Source organism: Mustela nivalis (assembly GCF_964662115.1).
Source record: "Mustela nivalis genome assembly, contig: HAP1_SCAFFOLD_854, whole genome shotgun sequence".
NCBI classification, from domain to species: Eukaryota; Metazoa; Chordata; class Mammalia; order Carnivora; family Mustelidae; genus Mustela; species Mustela nivalis.
In genome coordinates this window covers 228050-249763 of record NW_028135810.1, presented here as the reverse complement: position 1 = coordinate 249763, position 21714 = coordinate 228050, and the positions used below count along the sequence as shown (strand labels likewise).

Sequence of the window (21714 nt, the reverse complement as noted above, 5' to 3'; positions counted from 1 at the left end):
CAGAGCTCCTGAGCAGTCGCTCAGCCTGGGCGAGTTGGAGCTCCTGCTGTTGGGTGCAGGCTTAGCTTCCATCTCGACTCTAAGTCCCAGCCTGGGGGGTGTTCTTTCCTTTCTCCCAGGACCATCCCCACCAGGGCCACTGGGGAATCAACCCTTCAGGGGGTTCTCGGCAGAGAGAAATGGCCCAAAGGGCCCAGGAAACAACCACCCCTTCCCCACTGGTGGATCAAGGTGGCCCATTAGCGCTCCCTCTGTGGAACATTCCACAGTGCTTTTGGGGGGACGACCCTCTCAGGATCTGATGCCCAGGGTTTCTCGGCAAAGGGCAGATTCCGACTGAGTACCCCTGGGAGGGACCTGACACTCTGCACTTCCAGCATGCTCGCAGCTAATGCCCCGGCCACCTGTCCCCGGAGCACACGGAGAGACAACTTGCCAGCGGACCAGTGGACAAAACGTCCTCTCTTTCACCACCAGGAAGAGATCGATGCGCAACCGTCTGGCAGCCACAAAGAGGTGTTTGATTGTCAGGAAGATCAACAGCCAGGCAGGGCTTGGTCCACCCCCACAGGCCTCTCCTCCTCTTCTCCTCCAGAGTATAGGGAGGCAGGATGGCAGGAAAGACAGTTTGTTCAGTGGAAGCGAAATCCTGAGCTTGAGTCCCTTTCTCCCTAGTAGCCTGGGCACTCCTACGCTGCTTCCACTGTGGCCTCTGTGCAAGGCCATTCGAAACACCAGTGCTGGCTTGCGAAGTTCCGGGATACTGGGCAGAAAGCGATGGAACACAAGAGAGTCCCAGGGAAGTGACAACGGGTTTGGTCATGAAAGCTTGAAGCTGTCAAAGACCATCTCTTGCCCTATGTTCCCTTGGTCAGAAACCTTTCAGCAACCGCTCAGAGGAGAGACAGGCAGGTACAGAGCAGGGATGGGGAACCCTGGGAGCCACTGTGGACCGAACCGTGGGTGTTTTGTTAACATGGGCTTTGATTCATGTGTGACTTTTCAGAAACAGAAAAGAATAAAGGGAATCAGGAAACAGAGGCAATCAAAAACACCGGCTCAAATATAGGGAACATACTGTTGGGAACCAGGTGGGCGGATGGGTGGAAGAGGGGGTGGGGATTAAGAAGACACTTACTGTGCTGAGCACCGAGTCACATACAGAATTCCTGAATCCCTACTCTTCAACTGAAACGACGAAAATACTGTACGTCCATTAGACTGTATTTTCAAAATTGTCTTTGAAAGGTGGGTATTAGGAGACCAAAATGAGATTACGCTCTGAGAGTTTCCCAATCAGGTCTCCTCAGGCTGTACGTGAATGCACCTTAAAGATCAGTGAAAGAGCCCAAAGACAAAAGTGACATCTGTTGATATGGAAAGGCCAGTGCCCACCTCTGTGATCACAGAAAACACACACCTTCCTATGATATTGGCTGTCGTAAAACCATTTCACCGACGTCCCCTTGGAGCTACGCTCCTCTGGTATTTCCATTCTCCTTGGTTGTGTGTCCTCATGGAGTAGTTGAAGGGAATATTGCTACCCCGTGTTTGGTGGACTAAACCAAAGCTGGCTATTTCTAGCCCCTGGAAGACTGAGCTAAAGGGCCTTCTGGAAAACATTGCACAACTGGATCTCTCATCGTCTTCCAGAGAAGGAAAGGGAGGCCCCAAAGGGCACCAGTGGAACAGGAACACAGAGGAGGTTCTCCTGACACCAGCATCAGGATCCCAACTCCCTGAGCAAGAATGAAGAACCCCCGTCCCCCCACACACAATGGACACATATCACTGGAATGGGTCAGTTCCCAGGAAAAGCGAAATGCGGCCAAACATGGAAAGGTACACAATAACCTCACTGAAAGAAAGCCCACTGGGATCCCCTGCCCTGGGTCTTAAGTTCCACCTATGCATGAAGCCATTTGATAATCACAGGGGAAGGGAGGGAAAACTGAATGGGAAGCCACCAGAGAGGGAGAAAAACGATGCGAGGCTCTTCTCTAAGAAACAAGCAGAGGAGCCTAACAAATAGCAGGGAGCACATGGGGAGTTAGAGAGGAGAAGGGAGTTAGGGAAAACTGGAAGGGGAGGTGAACCTTGAGAGACTATAGACTCTGGAAAACAATCTGAGGGTTTTGAAGGGGCGGGGGCGTGGGAGGTCGGGGTACCAGGTGGTGGGTATTATAGAGGGCACGGATTGCACGGAGCACTGGGGGTGGTGCAAAAATAATGAATACTGTTATCCTGAAAATAAAGAAAAATTAAATTAAAAAAAAAAGCAAAGAAACAAGCAGAGGGTTGCTGGAGGGGAGGTGGGTGCGGGTATGGGACAATTCGGGCAGGAGCATAAAGGAGGGCATGCGATGGGATGAGCACTGGGGTTGAAACGCAACTGATGAACAGCTGGGCACTACTACCTCGGAAGCTGATGAGGAACTGTACGGTGGCTTACTGACTTTCCACAACAACAACAAAATACAATCCAAGGTTCTGTGTTTCCTTGATTTTCAAAGTGGAAAATACGGGATGATTTCTTTTCTTCCCTCAAGCAAGGAAATGACATAGCCTATTCACGAAAAGGCAATGCTCAGGACATTCTACCCCTTTCAGCCCTAAAGAAGTTTTTCAAACAGGCTTTCACCAGTTGCAGTCCTCATGCCCTTCTAGTCATTTCGGAGCACTCTTGACAGGGGGCAAACCCTTTTTTTCTTCAAGGTGACTCACCCCAAGCAGGTAATATCCCTATGTGCCACAGGAGTGACTACAGGTGCGCCCCCCCCCAACCTTTCCAAGGGCCTCACTACAAGTTTTCCAGAAAGGTGGCATGAATAGTACTGGCTGGAAGGTGGATGCTGCATGACATCCATCCCTTTGTTCACTTGAGGGATGACTAGGGGCAAAGTCTCCATCTCAGTCGTGGACGTGCCAGAGCTCTCCAGCTCCCCTTCAGACACGGCCCTGCCCTCTCTCCCATAGAAGAACCTGCAGAACTACGTGACCATGAACTGGGAACACACAACAAGGGTACAAAGGTCTTACCTGAATTCAGCTCAGCATGGCAATGACAGACTGGTCCCTCTTGGAGGTTGTTCCCAGTGTCCTTGAGGCATTCGAACCCCTTCTTGGCGGCTGACTCCAGACAGTGGCTCACCTGTCACAGTGGCTCATGATAGAGGGATGAGAAGTTCCTCGGAGACAGGTGTCACCACACCACTATCATCACCCTTTGTCGTGGAATAAATCTATGTCCCTCGTCGGATTAAGAAACCCTTCAAACAGGACTGGAGCAGGTGGCAATAAAAGGCTCCCTTTGAAGAAGGGCTGAGCTTGGGGACATGTCCAGTCCTATGTCTCACTGCTGCCATCACCACACACAGTGGTGCCCCAAATGGGCAGGGTACCATTTCCAGTACACGGCTCCTGCTCGCCCAAGGTACCTATTCCTATCATCGCGCCATCGCATCTGGTCAGGACCCCAGCATTAGGCCTGTGCGTCTCCAGTTCCTGCTGCTGCCTGCCTCCACCAGCGATCCTGTTTCCTCTCTGAATTCCGAGCGCCGCAGCATCCATCTTCCTCACCTTCACAAAACAGGATTGTGCAATGATTTCATGGATACGACCTGCAAGGCACAGGATGGAAAAGAAAAGGAAACTCACACCCTGGACATTCAGGATACTTAAAATCTTTGTGACTTGAATGACGTTATCAACCAAGGGAAAGCACAGTCCAGAAGTCGGGAAAGCATGTTTGCAAACCATGGATCTGGCAGGTTCTCAATATCCACAATATCTAGAGATCCCAGGAACTCAACAACATCAACAACAAGAGAAAAACAAGTCAAATGTGATGTGTGAATGTACACATGGGCAAGAGACATAACCTCAAAGCTATACGCAAGGAAGGAAATTGCAAGCAATGAGATACCTTTATGAATCCATGAGGTTGGCTCCCCATGGAAAAAGAAAAACAAAACAAAACACAACAAAGCAAAACAAAACAAAACAAAACACTCGGGAGAAAGGAAAAGACCAAGCCATGGCAAAGATAAAGAGAATTAGGAACCTTGCTGATTGGGTGTGGTAGGAATGTTTAAGGGCATGCTTGTGAAATCAGTATGACAGCTCTTCACAAAAATCAACTTGAGTGGGACACCTGGGTGGCTCAGTCTGTTGAGGTCTCAGGATCCTGGGATGGAGTCCCACATCGGGCTTCTTGCTCAGCCGGGAGCCTGCTTCTCCCCTGCCTGCTCTGCCTGCCACTTCTCCTGCTTCTGCATGCCTCTTTCTCACGCTGACAAATGAATAAATAAACCGTTTTTAAAAAATCAACTTTCGCACTACCATGTGTTTTAGTACTTGCCCTTCTGTGCTAGGTACCCACATTCATGAACAGGATAGTATGGTCCTGGAGACTTATCTGAGCACACCTTCTCATGGCAGCATGGTTCCTAAAAGCTAACCCATGAACGCAATCCAAGTATCTGTCCAGGGAGGAACAGATGTTGTATATACAGACGTTGGGATAGTATTCATTCGCTAAAGAGGACAAAAACATTGACATGCGCCACCCCGTGGGCGAACGTTGAGGAGGGTGTGCTAAGTGAGAGGAGTATGCATGAAGATAACCAACTTGGACTCCACTCTTAGGACCTACCTAGAGTGGACTCCGAAGGACAGAAAGTAGAATGGTGTTTGCCAAGGGCTGGAAGGAGGCGCTCGCGGGAAGAGTCTGACGCATGCTAAAGAGCTTTAGATGGACAAGATGCCAAGGAGATGGGAAGGTGGGTTCCAGGGAGCTTGGGACAAAGACATTAATGCTTTTTAAGACATTTAGAATGTACTCCGTGAACTTCATGGACTTCACGACCTAAAAATAAATTGCACTGAAAAGCTGCAAAGATGGAGAAATGAACACAGGACCATTTCATCTGGCCCTTTATACCCTTTCCAGGTAGGTCCTCTCTCAGCCATTCGACTTCTGCCATTTTCCTTGAGACAACATGGAGCCAACAAAATGTCCTTCTGTGCCTACTTCGAGGTTGAAAGACAGAATTGCCCCACCCGGGACAACTTTATGTGAGAAGGTATTTTTCAGAGTTAATTTCTTGAGACCTGTTATTCCTTGATCATGTTTTCAAACAGAACCCAAACTGAACATTCTCCTTCGTCTGCTTGATTTTTCCTTCCCTGATTTTTTCCCCCCACTCAGAACCCATTGTTGATGCAAGGGCTTGGGTGTTCCTATGCCTGTCGTCATCTACTGACTTTAGCTTCTGCTGTTTCCAGTTTTGCTTACGTGTCATTCCTTTACCAAGTCAACTTTCCCGAGGCTCATTATGAATAGTAAAATATTTTCGGCCCCAGTTGGATTGAAAGAACTGACATCGAGCACTGTGCACGTCTCAGCTACACAACACAATGACTTCATGTTCCTAGGCCCTAAAAGGATGACCAGAATAAGCGGTGTTCACAAGGATTCCTGACCATGGGGGTGGGCGCAGGGAGTTCTTGGCCATATTCCTTGGCTGTCTAGGAGTATGTTCCCAGGCGTGGAACTCTGGGATCCTACGGTAGATTGTTGGTTGGGAGCATAGGAGCTAACAAATGCCGGTGAGGACAGGGAGAACAGGGAACCCTTGGACACCATCCGTGGGAATGCACACTGGCACAAGTCACTGTGCAACACAGTATGGAGGGTCCCACAGTCTAGAGATGGACCAACGCACCAAACAGTGCCATGCGAAAGAAAAGAGCAAGCGTTCCGTGAGACAAACGAAGAATACTCTGAAAGAGGGCTGCAGAGTCATTGGAGAGAAAGGCCCGAAAGGCCTCACTGAGGGGGACAGCGCTGAGGACAGAATAAAAACAAGGGAGCTAGTCCCACACAAGTCTGGCTGCCCTGTGTCATGAAGAGGGAAGGCACCTCTGCCTTAGAGCCTCACTACCAGAAGCTGGGTTGGCCAGAGGACATGAAAGAGGCATCCAGTGTGGCTGGAGAGCAACTGGGAGCAGAGCAGAGGGTGGTGAGGAAGGCAGGGACAGGGCCTCAGGCCTGGGAGACAGGTAGCGATCTCTTGTCCCTCTGCAACGGCATTGCCCCAATACCCTGCATCTTCAAATGCATGGACTGAATGCCCCACAGTTGTTGCAGAAGAGGAATGGAGGCACAATTCCGCATGCTTCCTCCACATCACCATACTTGTGAGCCTGTGGTTGTAACTGAGGCTGGACTAGCAGAGGATTTTCCCCAACTTAGCACCCATCATTCGGGGAGCCATTCAACTCAGAATCTGAGTTTCTGGGCGCATGTTGGCCTTGCCACTGCCTCCGATCCTGGCACTGTGAGCCTCGATAGATGGCAGCGCCAACCATCTGGGCATGTTTTTCGCTTCAGATTCCGAGAAGAAAAGGGGAACAAGGGAGAAGTGGACCATGAGCAAAGAAACTAGGAAGTGCGAAACTCCTTGCCTGACATCTAGAGAAACACGAGGCATGCTATTTCATCACGTTGAGTAAGTACATCGCGTGGCTCAGAAGCCACTCGCTAACCACCCAGAGCTTGCAGAGTGATGCCTCCACCACAGGTCAGGATCCCTGGGAGCCACTGTGAAGGCTGCTCCCCTCATATACCAGAACGAGGGAAAGAGGTCTCCTTCTAAAGCTATGTGGGAAACAACTGAACCGTTTCACTACCGAGGATGACAAAGTCTGCATCTTCGTGCATTTCCACCCCATCATGGTGCCCCATTATAATGACGCCAAGAGGGAAAGGGACGGTTCCAAAACGACACAAAGCCGGGACCCAGGCCTCCTCGCAGCGTTCCTCCAGGCCACGTCCCACCCCTTCCTGCAATTCATCTGGCCTTCTATGTGTGCCTCTGATTTCCCGTGACACCGTCGCACACATACCACAAATACGGTCTACATACACCCTAAGATGTCCCAAGGAACTAGATTCTCCCTGGTCCCCACTATGCAGGTTGGGAATGTGGGCACTAGGGGAGACACACAATGACTGAGGACACAGGAGTGGGAAAGGACAGAGAACAAACGTCTGACTTCAGCTCTGTCTCCTGAAAGGGAGGACCTGAGTGCCAATTCCAGAGCATGGTGCCTCTGGCACTTTTGGCTCATTGTGTACAGTCCCGGGGAAGAGAGGTCAAGAGCCAAGTGAAGGGGCTGCAGAGAGGGGGTGACTTTAGGAAGGGCCCCAGGTATTAGAATCCTGAAAGCGTGACCTCATATTCTTCATGATAGGCCCCAACTGAACTTAGAACTCTGGCAACCAGGCACCCACTTTCAAAGGGCAACCTGCTCTCCAGCACACTTGAGTGGAGACCTTCGACAGAACACCATGTTCAGTTGTTGTCTTCCTACTTCCAGGGGTGCTGGGCCCACAGGAGCCCAGAGCCAGAGACATGACTGCAGTTGCAGACAGTGCTTCAGCCCTCTTTTCCGAAGCTTCTGGTCATGGGGCCGGAGACACCAACAGGTAACACAAGGCAGCTCGGGGCAGCCCACTGGAGAGTGGGCAACAACTGTGGTCCCACCTCAGCGGGCACACACCACTGTCCCTTACTGTGTGGGAGCGCATCTCTCTCTCTCTCTCTCTCTCCCTGTTTGTGTGTGTGTGTGTGTGTGTGTGTGTGTGTGTGTGTTTGTAGAAGTGGGGACAGGGGATGAGGGATATGCCCTTCCTGGGCAGAAGCAAGCTGCCTGGTGTTGGAGGCTGGACCCATCTGTCATGTTCATACCCCAGGTCATAGCAGGCTGGATGAAAAGGGGAGGGTGACACAATGATAAGGCTCATGGTAGTCATGAGCCTTAGAGTGTCCTCTGGCTACGTCCTTGCTCAATGTCTTTTCAGCCATCCCTCTTAGCCTGAACTGGAGAACACGATGTCTAGTGGGGGTGTCCCCTGGTGGCAATGTTCCGGGAGGCTGCTAATGGCTCTTGGCCCTGTGTCTATGGGGCACTGCCTTTTCAGAGCTGCACCCCAGAGACTGTGAATGAGCTGGCTGGGGACTTCAATGACTCCAACTCGCTGGACAAGGGTCAGGTGTCCCAGGCCACCCAGGATCAGTGCTGCTCTGAGGTGAGAATAGGAAGAAGCTCCTCCACACCCAGGGCCCCCATGCAACGATGGGGACAAACCTGGGGCCTTCCCAGAGTGTTTCCACTTGACTATTCCACCGGCCCCACCCCAGAGTAACCCACACCTCCGCACATATGCCACACCTATGGGTAAGTAAGGGAGGAAGACACTCTTCACCTACGTGGGACTGGTAGAGAATAGAGTGAATGCTTTCCGTGGCATGGGGGGAAGTTGTTTTGATTTCTTTCCTCTGGCCTTGTGTTGCTTTTCACAAAGCCATGAGTATCTTGGCCTTTTCCCACGGGTTTTACGATTTTCCCTACTCATGCCAGCTAACAAGTGGAGAACCCAGCTGGGTTCTGGAGAACTGGCCCACGCCCTTCTAAATCCTCATACCAGATAGGGTGATTGAACCTACAAAAGGGCCGGTGGGATCAAGCCATTCTACAGGTCTTTCTGGAATGTATCAACTCTCAGAACACATCGAATCCTAGGAGGTCCACCAGCTCACAGGCTCTTTCCCTCTAGGTCCTCACAGTCCCCCTTTCTAAAGGACGTGGTCTGCTACAGTGACTCGGTCTAGCATTGCTGCTGGAACTTGACGTGACTCAAACTGCTTGCCATTCCAGCAATGCTGCAAGGAAAGGGCACCTCAAGGGTCCTCACAGATGATTTGGGTCACTCCATCTGCCAGACCGTAGACCCAAAGATTGGGTGGAAGGCCTCCGATGCCTCCTGGCCCAGGTAGCTGGCTCTGGCATGAGCTGCTGCAAGGCTTCAGCTACTCCATCTCCCTTGACAAGCAGCAGGGACCTCAGGCCACCAACAACATCCAGTCCTGGTCTGGGGTGAGAACGGGCCCAGGTTCATGGCCAGTCTCAGGACCCAGAGATGACCGGGGCCAGCCCACAGCCCAGACTAGACACAACTGGCTGCCCTGGGGCCTGCCAAGGAAGGTGGTTTCCCCCTGAACCTTTCTGCCCCTGACAGCAACAGGCCAAACCGCATCAGCATAGGCGAAATGCCATGTAGCCCATGCTTTGGACAGATCTCAGACCCAACGCGGATGACCTTGAGCAGGCTTGGAGATTCTCAACCTCTCTTTTCTCCTCTCAACAGTAGGGCTCCTTCCTCATGACTCCATGGCATACACATACAGATCTTCATACGGGCTAGGAAGAGACAGACAGGCTATTGCTGTCCAGCGAACCACACATGTTGAAGTCACCAGTACATTTAAGCCTAGATGGGTCCTTTGGAGGTTGGTTTTAGGTTTTCAGCCAAGAACCTTTTTTCTGGGTGGGCACACAAGTCCCTCGTCGTCTTGCCCAAGTTCCCAAAGGGATGGGAGGATGCAGTCTGAGCTCCAGACCCTGCTCTTCCTGGGGCTTCACGGCGTTGAAGCTGACTATGTTGCTCCCCACCCCGCCCCCTTGTCTGCCTGCTGGAAAAGGCATCATCCCTGTCCCCGGACGAGGCCTGCACGATGCTGGAGCTCAAACAAGGCACAGTGCAGAGATGGAGACATTCCCTGCTGCTATCCTTCCCGGATAGAAGCCTCTCAATCGTCACCACCATGTTCTCCATCTATCAGATGTTCCCGTCAGCCCGGCAGGTCCGGGATCACCAGTTCCCTCGGTGAGTGCCCACCTCATAGCCAGCACAAGGGGGAGCCTTCCGTCTACTAGTTGTAGGACTTGGGAATGTCACTGCACCTCTCTGACTTTCCCTCTCCTGTCCGGAAAAGTGGAGGTGCTAAGAGGATGAACCTCGTAGGGCGACTGCAGGGAGTCATGGGAGGAAACATGGCACGCGCCTCTCTGGGGCCCGGCTCTTCAGAAAGGGCTGCTGGACATGCTGGGCGTCTTCGCGCTGAACATTTCCCTCTCCAGGGAAGACGCGTTCAGGCTCAACCCTCACAGGCCTGTGGTCCTTCTGGGTCTAGAGAAAGGAAACGGAAAGCTGGCAGCTTTCCTATTGGCAAAGGACCTCTGAGATGCCATCTAGCTGGTCCTGACTGTGGTCCTTGATGTGCCCAGGTCGAGGGGACACTGGGAGCAGGCAGAGCAGCCCAAGGGCCACTCAGGATTTGCAAAGTCCTGTTTGGGATGATTTCATTCAATCATGGCTCTTAAGCACCTAGGAATGCAGGCTCTCTCTAGTCACCAAGAGCAGTGAATGGGTAACGTAGAGACAATGTCTGGGTCTCCATTCTCGTCCCAGGGTCACATAGGCACTCTCCACATCCTAAGCACGCATGTCTAGCGTTCATCAGATGGGGCATCTCTGTGACCTACTCTAGGGATGAATGGATCCACCTCTCTTGGGACCACGAGGATGCACTCTACGATCAAGGAAGAACAGGATAGGTCTTTGGGTGCCAGAGGAGGTCCTGCTGCCTCCACAGAGCAGGGTGGGAGGCGACAGGGGATGTTGCTGGCGAGGGATGTTCAGAACCATGGATCTCCCAGGACTCTCGATTTCCATGGGAGAGCTTAGTGGGGCAGCTTCCTCTGAAGAGGCCAAAGAGTCCGAGAGAGGTGTGGACGGGATGCCAAGCACTCTGGGAAGCAGAGCCCATTGTGGGCTGAGTTGGTGCCTACAACAGCCATCCCTTGGATGGTCCATTCTTGCTCCGCCTGCCCCTATCCATATCCACCTCCGCTGACCACCACAAGTGGGGCCAAGGACAGAAAGGGTGGGGACCGGACCACTCACCCGTCGGCCTCCAACCAAAGCCCAGACACTGGTCTGCAGGGAGGATGCATGACTGAGGGGCCAAAGGACAGACCTATGGGAGGTCCCTCCCTCATCCCACGTGGTCAGCAGTCAGCAAGGACAGCTCCAGAGGGGTTGCAAGTGGGCTGGCGCCATTCTGTGGGGCCCACACCGAAAGGATGGTGCTGTGGGAGTAGCGTGGAAAAGGAAGGGAAGGCCAGGTCTCTGACTCTGCCCCACATTTGACTTTCCCCAGCACTCTGTGTCCCATCTTGGGAACCTGGCCTGAGCAGACACGGCAGGATATCGGGCAGTCCCTGCACACTGCCCATGTGGAGGTCAAGGGGGCCTATGTGCACGTCACGTGGCATGACCGGGACCTAAACACCCATGCCCCCGTTCCGCTGAGGCGGCGGGAACTTTTGCAGCTCACAGAGGCTGAGGCGGAGGGTAAGGGGCATTGCAAGCTGGGAAGGCCATCTGGGATGGGGCTCATGGGCTGGGTATTCCTTGAAAGGCCATGGGATCCGTCCTGTTCAGGGAAAGGCACATGGAGTGTCAGTGATGTGGCTGAATCGTTCCCCTTACTCCCACCCCCGTGTCCGCTATGCGACGCGTTCCAGCAGCTGAGCCGGCCAAAGAGCCTCCCATGGAGCGAGAGGCAACCCTGGCTCTGCATCAGCCATCACCTTCAGGGTCCGAGCCAGCCTCCCCTCCACCGGCTGCTCCAGAACTGGAACAGGGGCTCCTAGGTTACGGATGGTCGCCGGGTCCTGAGGCACAGACGGCTGGGCCATCGGCTTGCCTGGGAGTTTGCACGCCAGCTGTCGCAGGTGCCACTGAGCCCACTCCAGCCGCAGAGGCATCCTGCCAACCCAAGAAGCGGCTCAAAGAGAAGGAGCCTGACCTCCTGGACTTCCCTCCCAAGCTGGTGGCAGAGCAGCTCACCTACATGGATGCGGTGAGCAGCTGGGCCCCCAGGGTAGGAGGGCAGGGCCGGCTTTTCTTCTGCTCTCCGCTGCCCTATACCGGCTTTTCCCTGATGTGGACTCCTAGGATATAGGGCCAGATCTCAGCTGCAGCCCTAACTGACCGGGGAAACCCATCAGGGTTTTTAGACCTGAGCTTTCACTGTCCAGCTGCGGACTGTGGAGACAGGCACTGAGAAGGACTGAGGCAGAGGTACCACGCAGATGCAATGACTCAGAAGCGAGAGCCCGTAAATGGGAAGGCTCTGGTCCCCCGCGGGGAGGAGGGCAGCTCCCTGTGTGCAATCCCGTCCATGGGTCGCCCACCCATCTGCCTGGGAGCCTGAGCACCATCAACCTGGCTTAGGCATCTGATGCGTCCTGAAGGACAGGCTAGACACGGAAAGCCATGCTTTCAGCCACCAGGTGACAATGGCACCTGTAAGGAGACAGGGACCGCAGGGATGAGCATTTGGAGGAGGAGATGCCCCCTTGGGAGCACCACCTGGTGCGGCCCCCTGGACATGGAATGATCAGGGTGCACACGCCTCCCTCCCTTCCCTTGCCTCTCTTGGCTCCTGGGGCGTCCCGCACTGGCTTCCCTCGGAGAAGAAGAGGGGCATGAAATGCAGGCTCTCTAAGCAGGCTCCGGCCACATTCGCAGCCTCCTGAGCTCCAGCTCTGACCTGGGACCCCTCCCGAGGACATGAGTCTTGCATGGGCGAACATGTGTGGGGCTCAACACACCTCCCCCTGTCCCCTAGGAGCTGTTCAAGAAGGTGGTGCCCCATCAGTGCCTGGGCTCCGTCTGGTCCCGGAGGAACAGGCCTGGCAACGAGCACCTGGCACCCACAGTCCGGGCCACCATCGCCCACTTCAATGCTGTGGCCAGCTGCATCGTCACCACGTGCCTTGGCGACCCAAGCATGACAGCCCGGGACAGGGCCGTGGTGGTGGGCCACTGGATCCGGGTGGCCAAGGTATGCTGTGGGAGGCCCAGCTCCCTGAGGCTCGCCTGAGCCTCGGGAACTGCTCTTCTGTCTCGCTCCCTTCTCAGGGCTGAAGGCCCTGCTCTAAGGCCTGTGGTCCCTAGGCTCTTCCTCCCGGGGGCATGGCCCAACGTTGGGACGCTCAGTTCCCACGTGACGCCTCCTTTGCAGTGAGGGAAAATCCTCCCTCTCGCCAGCAGTGTTCCTCTTTAGGGCTGACCTGTGCCCTTCTGCAGCTCCCTGGACATCAGCTTCACCCGTGGGGGAGCCCTAAACCGAGGGGGGCACTAAAGCTCTCGAGCATCTGGGGCTCCTGCTCTCCCACTGACAGCTCCTTCTCCTCCCTCCCCCAGGCCTGTCAGATCCTAGGGAACTACTCCTCCCTGCGTGCCATCCTGGCGGCTCTGCAGAGTGCCTCCATCCACCGCCTGCAGAGGACATGGGACAACGTTTCCAGGTGAGGAGGCTTCTCTGCAGGAGGGGCCAGGATGGAGGCGGGATCTCCCACAGGCCTGTCCTTTGCCCCCCTCAGTCAGCTTGGACCTCCTGGGAGGCAGCAAACCCTGACCAAAGGACCTGGGCCCGGGGCTGCTCCTCTCAGCCTTCCTGGGGAACAGGCCACCAGGCCTCCTGCTTGAGAAATCCAATGTCCTCCATGCCCCACCCTGGCCTCAGCTGAATTCCATATTTCCACGTGGTGACTTGGCAGCCACTGAAGTCTCTGCCCATGGTTCAGCCAGAACCCCACCCAAACCGAGCTGTTCAATTAAGCTGGGAAGGGACGCCCAGGGGGACGCCCAGGAGAACGCCCTCCCATGTCCTACGAAGACCCCAGTGCTCAGAGCAGCCCAGAGCAAACCCTCAGCCAGCCCCGTGGACATGCGGGGCTGCTCCAAGAAAAGGGACTCGCACTCTACCCTGCCACGTTAGGACTCCCCTGAGCCTAACTTCTTTCCCTCTCTTCAGGAAGAGCTTCCGAACATTCCAACAGCTCTGCACAGAAGGCAACCCCCAGGGCAGGGAACTACTCATCAAGGTAGCACGGGAGGTGCAGGGCTCCAAGGACAGGAGAGGGGTGGGAGGAGGCGTGATCCTGTGTGGATGAAGTAGGGAATGGCCTGAAGCATTCCTCGGGGAGCAGAAGCCTTTGGCAGGAATGTGCTGACAGCCTGGGCTGAAGATTCCCCCTGGGGCTGGGACAAGCGGGTGCTGCCCATCCAGACTCCCTAGGCTAGATTTCAGGTCTCTCTGTGTCCATCCATCGAGAAGGTCCACATGGGGGCCCACATGAACGCGGACAGCCCAGAGGACAGGCCCCTGCTCACAGATGGGGTGGGGATGGGTTGTGGGCCACAAAAATGATGATCCTAAGAGGATCCTGAGTGCTCAGGAGACCGCAGGAGGTAGGTGGAGTTCCCCCTTCTGCCCATGGGAAAACAGGCTCAGGGAGGCCAGGCTCCAAGCTCCAGGTCCCCCATGGACTGAATGGGGGAGCTGAGATTGTTCTAGAAGGACTCGTGGCATGCTTCAGGGGAATGGAGCGTCAGTATCAGCAGACGTAGGTCGGACGTCTAGGGTCTGCAGTCCAAGACGGTGGGCGCAAGGGGACTGAGGCTATTCTGCTCTCAAGGATCTTGTCCTTGGCCCTCTAGAAGCGGCCCTCGAACAAACTGGCCAGCCTGGTGAGGCAGCTGCAGAGAGCGCGGAAGGGGCTGCCCAAGAAGGTGAGTGTGCCTGAGGGACAGGGCCTCCAAGGCCAGGGGAGAGGGGCTCCTCCCTGAGGGCTAGAAGCGTCCAGATCAGGACAGGTGGGACCTGCCACTCCAGCTCCACCTCCTGCCTGCCGCCACAGTTGCTCAATGTCTTCTTTCCTGGGGACCAGGAGGAAGGAGTCTAGCAGGCTGGGTAGAGAATGGATTTGGGGCTGGGGAGGGGCCCGGGGCTCCATAGCCAGGGGGTTTTTTGAATTTCAAAAAGCAGGCCCTGGAGGGGATTAGGAGGAGTCTGATGTTCTGGGAGGGTGAGGGGAAAGCGAATCCAGGGGAAGCAACTAAGGGTCCTAGGCCCTTTTCCATGTGGGAAAGTGGGGTGGGCCAGGACGCTGAAGTCTTTTCGGGGAGGGCCCCTGTGGGCACCAGACAGCAGGGACTCATCCCAAACCTACCCCTCATGACACAGGGTGTCGTCCCATACCTTGGCACTTTCCTCTCCGACCTGGTGGTGCTTGATACAGCAATGGAGGACTACCTGGAGGTGGGTGAGCCTGAGGATTGTGGAGGAGGGACCAGAGTCCTGAGGACAGGGAGCAGAGAGTCCCCGGACTGAGCCCTGAGCTCTGAGTCCTTCGGAGACCTCCCTTCCCCACAGCCTCACAGCCGCCCCTAAGAACTGGCATCTCTTGCCCATCTCAGTGCTGAGGGAAGGGAGTCTGCGCCCATCTCAGTGCTGAGGGAAGGGAGTCTGCACCCAGACGGGTGGCCCAAGACTGGGGAAGCACCAGCGCATCCTGAAGGTGAAGCTGCATGCGCTCTGTGTGCATGGGCTGCAGCCTCTCCCTCAGACCTTGCCTGTCGGGGACAGTGAAGTCAGGACCCTGCACATCAGCCACACTTCAGGAGCCCAGCAGATCCTGCCTGCCTGAGGCGTCTGCCGCTCCCTTCAGTCACCACAGAGTGTTGTGCTGCAGGGTGCTGACCGGGAGCCCTTTCACCATCCCCCAGTCTTCCTTCCGCTGGACCCCAGGGCTTGCCCTAACCCCAGTCTCATTGTGTGTGTGGCTTGGCGGCCCACTCCGGGGTCCTGGCCTACGCGCAGCCTCAGAACGGGTGGGTGTAAGGTGCTAGGACTGACCGGGGGCCTCTTTCTGAAGGACAATGGTTGTCTACTTTCCAGGGCAATGAGATCAACCACCGCAAAAAGAATAAGGTGAGCATACGTAGCCCTGGCTGTAGGGAAGGGCAGGCAGACCCTATCAGAGACGCCCCTGGGAAGAACATTGCTTGGCTCCATCCACTCCCCTCCATCTCCCATTTCCTGGGACAGGTTGCTAAGAATGAAGTGCAAGACCCATCGAGTCAGTCAGTAGGGATCCAGAAGGGCATCAAGGAGAACTTCCCTTGATGGAGGAGGGGCTAATTCTACTAGCCTCTGAGAACAGTTTGGGACCAGACGAAGTTGCATGCAGGAGGGTGGTCATGTGTGCCAAGACCCAGGACCCGACCCCTGTCCCGCTGCTCGGCCCTCACCTGGCCCTGTAGCTTCCCCACCCAGGCTCAGGGTGCATCCTGTGCCTCTGTCCCGGCCCAGGAATACCGAGTCCTCACGGACATCATGCTGCTCCAGGCGGCAGCAGAGAATTACTGCCTAGAGCCCCAGCATCCATTCACGGCCTGGTTCTGGGCTGTGGAGCGGCTCAGCGAGGAGGACAGGTGAGGCCCACTCAGGAGCTGGGTCAGGCGACGTCGGGGTGGACTCTTTCTGCTGGCCCCGCCTGGGATCCTCCTTCTAGGGCTCCCTGGGCAGCCAGACACCAGCTGTGGGAAAACCCTGGGAGGGACTCCTGAATTCCAGCTGCTGCTCAACTCACAGGTGTCCCTCTGTCCTTAGCTACAACCTGTCATGCCAGCTGGAGCCGCGGTCCTAGCTGGCCAGCAGAACACAAGCACCAGGACCACTGGCTACAGCCACCATCAGACCTGAACCCGTGCACACTGGCTGAGCCAAGGATTGCCCCTCGGCCCCTGGGCTACTTGTGGTGCACGAGCCCCATCCGCTGCTCAACACCCCTTCCTCTCCCCTACAGAATTACTTGTTCTGGAAGGGGCAATATTGAATATAATTAAAGGGTTGTTATTTAACCACAACCACCACCACCACAACAACAAAAAGGAATGAGAACCCTTGGGATTAAAGTTTTCTTACCCAAATAATAATAGTAGTAGTAGTAATAATAATAATAATAATAATAATAATAATAATAAAGGTTTTTATTTTCTCCTCTACCTGCCCACGTGTGCGTTTGGTTCTTTTATTTCCTACGGTAATGTACAACGTGTACAGACTCTCTTCTTCATTCCTGAACCCAGAAATCTTACAGAGTCAGCAGCTATTCAATGGGGCAGAAAGGAGAGGAGCCAGCCCTCCTCACTTCTGGTGGCACTACTCATTACTGGTGGCACCTCCCAATGCCGTTTCCTCAGAGGACAGGTTCATTTCTGTGTCAGGCATCTGGGCAAACAGCAGACACAGCCCTCAGGACCCCTGAGATGGAGACGTTGCAGGTCCTTCCCCAGGAAGGCAACAAACCCTGACCAGGCGAGTCCTGGAGAGTTCCTTTCCCTCCCCAGAACTATGTGCTGCCCAGGAGAGGGGCTGCTACTCTACCCTCTAAAGCAAGGAGGACGATGTCTTGCTTCCTTGGGGATATGCTACGTGTGCGTGTGTTTGTGCGGGTTTGGACCCAGTATTTGGGACTGACGGTTGTCGAGTTCAGTCTCCTGAATTGCATCAGCACGATGTAGGGAAAACACATGCAAAGAGATTCAACCCTGCCTGTGGAAGCTCCAAAATCTGAGGAAGATATTTTGTAAATGGAAGAAGGGCAGGCAGGACGTCCCGTCCTCAGTTTCCCTAGAGGCTCTCCAGGTTCACCCTTTACCAAGACTGGAATCCCCCTGGGATCCTTATCCAGGATCTCTGGATTCCTTTTCCCTGCTTCTTTTGGGTGAGGCTGGAGAAAAACGAAAGAAACTGGGAGGTGTCTCTGGCTCTATTCACGTCTATGCTGACCTAGGAGCTAGGATGTCCAGCCATCCTGCATTTCCTTACGCAGTTCTTGGCAAGGCCGTGGGGCCCTTCAGGCCCCTGACCCTCTTGGTCAGGTCCATGGTAGCCACTGCTCCCTGGCTGGGGCCTGATGGAGCAGAGATTGGTTCTCCCTTGCCAGGATAAAGGTTCAGATCCTTGACCAGAGAAACCCCACACTCTCCTGGCTGGCCAAGGGCACTGTCAGGTCCAGGTGGTTCTGAAGTCCCTGGTCTCCATCATCCACCAGGTGACACACCCATGTTCCACTCACTTGTCTGAAATGGGGAACTCGCCTGACGCGGTAGACCAACACACACATGGAATGTGAGCAGGGGAGAAGCGTCTATCATGCAAATGGATGCGAAACGAAGCAAGGGTAGGAATCCTTCTCTCCAGACACAACAGACTCTGAACCAAAGGGGGGAGGTACGAAGCCACAGAGAAGGACACTACTTCCTCGCAAGGGAGGCCATGTAATAGGAGAGAACATCTCGAAATATGTAGACACGCACCATGGGAGCACCCAAAGGCATCCAACAGTGCATAACAAACATAAAGTCACCTTTGACAGCCGTACCATGCAGTCGGGGACTCTAACACCCCACATCTGCTAATGGACACAGGATCCAAACTGACAATCAACAGGGAATCTATGGCTTTGAGGGATGCACCCGTTTCAACACGTAGATGCAGAACCTTCCACCCTGAAACCGCAGCATCCGCAGTGCTGGATTTCCAGTGCACATGGAACATTCTCCAGAGTAGATCACACGTTAGGGCACAACCCAAGTCTCAACAAACTCCAAAAGATGGATATCATCCCACGCATCTTTTCTCAGCACGATGCTACGGAACGCCAAATGAACCCTAAGAGCAACCCTGGAGAGACCACGAATCCATGGAAGTTCAATTACATGCTACCCAACCAGCACTGGGTCAACCCGGAATCCAAAGAGGATGTCCAAAATTACATGGAAGCAAAAGGACACGCCAAGGGTCCCCAACCTTGCAGATACAGCGCCAGGGAATCTAAGAAGACAGGATCCAGCACCACAAGAAAAATCCCCAATACCATCAGCTGACACATAAGGACCTAGCCAAAGCACAACACAGAGCTCCTGAGCAGTCGCTCAGCCTGGGCGAGTTGGAGCTCCTGCTGTTGGGTGCAGGCTTAGCTTCCATCTCGACTCTAAGTCCCAGCCTGGGGGGTGTTCTTTCCTTTCTCCCAGGACCATCCCCACCAGGGCCACTGGGGAATCAACCCTTCAGGGGGTTCTCGGCAGAGAGAAATGGCCCAAAGGGCCCAGGAAACAACCACCCCTTCCCCACTGGTGGATCAAGGTGGCCCATTAGCGCTCCCTCTGTGGAACATTCCACAGTGCTTTTGGGGGGACGACCCTCTCAGGCTCTGATGCCCAGGGTTTCTCGGCAAAGGGCAGATTCCGACTGAGTACCCCTGGGAGGGACCTGACACTCTGCACTTCCAGCATGCTCGCAGCTAATGCCCCGGCCACCTGTCCCCGGAGCACACGGAGAGACAACTTGCCAGCGGACCAGTGGACAAAACGTCCTCTCTTTCACCACCAGGAAGAGATCGATGCGCAACCGTCTGGCAGCCACAAAGAGGTGTTTGATTGTCAGGAAGATCAACAGCCAGGCAGGGCTTGGTCCACCCCCACAGGCCTCTCCTCCTCTTCTCCTCCAGAGTATAGGGAGGCAGGATGGCAGGAAAGACAGTTTGTTCAGTGGAAGCGAAATCCTGAGCTTGAGTCCCTTTCTCCCTAGTAGCCTGGGCACTCCTACGCTGCTTCCACTGTGGCCTCTGTGCAAGGCCATTCGAAACACCAGTGCTGGCTTGCGAAGTTCCGGGATACTGGGCAGAAAGCGATGGAACACAAGAGAGTCCCAGGGAAGTGACAACGGGTTTGGTCATGAAAGCTTGAAGCTGTCAAAGACCATCTCTTGCCCTATGTTCCCTTGGTCAGAAACCTTTCAGCAACCGCTCAGAGGAGAGACAGGCAGGTACAGAGCAGGGATGGGGAACCCTGGGAGCCACTGTGGACCGAACCGTGGGTGTTTTGTTAACATGGGCTTTGATTCATGTGTGACTTTTCAGAAACAGAAAAGAATAAAGGGAATCAGGAAACAGAGGCAATCAAAAACACCGGCTCAAATATAGGGAACATACTGTTGGGAACCAGGTGGGCGGATGGGTGGAAGAGGGGGTGGGGATTAAGAAGACACTTACTGTGCTGAGCACCGAGTCACATACAGAATTCCTGAATCCCTACTCTTCAACTGAAACGACGAAAATACTGTACGTCCATTAGACTGTATTTTCAAAATTGTCTTTGAAAGGTGGGTATTAGGAGACCAAAATGAGATTACGCTCTGAGAGTTTCCCAATCAGGTCTCCTCAGGCTGTACGTGAATGCACCTTAAAGATCAGTGAAAGAGCCCAAAGACAAAAGTGACATCTGTTGATATGGAAAGGCCAGTGCCCACCTCTGTGATCACAGAAAACACACACCTTCCTATGATATTGGCTGTCGTAAAAGCATTTCACCGACGTCCCCTTGGAGCTACGCTCCTCTGGTATTTCCATTCTCCTTGGTTGTGTGTCCTCATGGAGTAGTTGAAGGGAATATTGCTACCCCGTGTTTGGTGGACTAAACCAAAGCTGGCTATTTCTAGCCCCTGGAAGACTGAGCTAAAGGGCCTTCTGGAAAACATTGCACAACTGGATCTCTCATCGTCTTCCAGAGAAGGAAAGGGAGGCCCCAAAGGGCACCAGTGGAACAGGAACACAGAGGAGGTTCTCCTGACACCAGCATCAGGATCCCAACTCCCTGAGCAAGAATGAAGAACCCCCGTCCCCCCACACACAATGGACACATATCACTGGAATGGGTCAGTTCCCAGGAAAAGCGAAATGCGGCCAAACATGGGAAGGTACACAATAACCTCACTGAAAGAAAGCCCACTGGGATCCCCTGCCCTGGGTCTTAAGTTCCACCTATGCATGAAGCCATTTGATAATCACAGGGGAAGGGAGGGAAAACTGAATGGGAAGCCACCAGAGAGGGAGAAAAACGATGCGAGGCTCTTCTCTAAGAAACAAGCAGAGGAGCCTAACAAATAGCAGGGAGCACATGGGGAGTTAGAGAGGAGAAGGGAGTTAGGGAAAACTGGAAGGGGAGGTGAACCTTGAGAGACTATAGACTCTGGAAAACAATCTGAGGGTTTTGAAGGGGCGGGGGCGTGGGAGGTCGGGGTACCAGGTGGTGGGTATTATAGAGGGCACGGATTGCACGGAGCACTGGGGGTGGTGCAAAAATAATGAATACTGTTATCCTGAAAATAAAGAAAAATTAAATTAAAAAAAAAAGCAAAGAAACAAGCAGAGGGTTGCTGGAGGGGAGGTGGGTGCGGGTATGGGACAATTCGGGCAGGAGCATAAAGGAGGGCATGCGATGGGATGAGCACTGGGGGTGAAACGCAACTGATGAACAGCTGGGCACTACTACCTCGGAAGCTGATGAGGAACTGTACGGTGGCTTACTGACTTTCCACAACAACAACAAAATACAATCCAAGGTTCTGTGTTTCCTTGATTTTCAAAGTGGAAAATACGGGATGATTTCTTTTCTTCCCTCAAGCAAGGAAATGACATAGCCTATTCACGAAAAGGCAATGCTCAGGACATTCTACCCCTTTCAGCCCTAAAGAAGTTTTTCAAACAGGCTTTCACCAGTTGCAGTCCTCATGCCCTTCTAGTCATTTCGGAGCACTCTTGACAGGGGGCAAACCCTTTTTTTCTTCAAGGTGACTCACCCCAAGCAGGTAATATCCCTATGTGCCACAGGAGTGACTACAGGTGCGCCCCCCCCCAACCTTTCCAAGGGCCTCACTACAAGTTTTCCAGAAAGGTGGCATGAATAGTACTGGCTGGAAGGTGGATGCTGCATGACATCCATCCCTTTGTTCACTTGAGGGATGACTAGGGGCAAAGTCTCCATCTCAGTCGTGGACGTGCCAGAGCTCTCCAGCTCCCCTTCAGACACGGCCCTGCCCTCTCTCCCATAGAAGAACCTGCAGAACTACGTGACCATGAACTGGGAACACACAACAAGGGTAC

At 54.1% G+C, this 21714-nt stretch overlaps 1 long non-coding RNA gene across 1 annotated transcript in view; it reads right to left on the bottom strand.

Annotated features, from left to right (window-relative positions):
- The window catches only part of LOC309857536, a 99029-nt gene that overhangs the window by 58043 nt on the left and 19272 nt on the right, over positions 1-21714 (bottom strand). Inside the window, exon 3 of the long non-coding RNA XR_014307761.1 lies at positions 3040-3620. This is a non-coding gene — a long non-coding RNA (uncharacterized lncRNA). The remainder of the gene's footprint in view (positions 1-3039; positions 3621-21714) is intronic.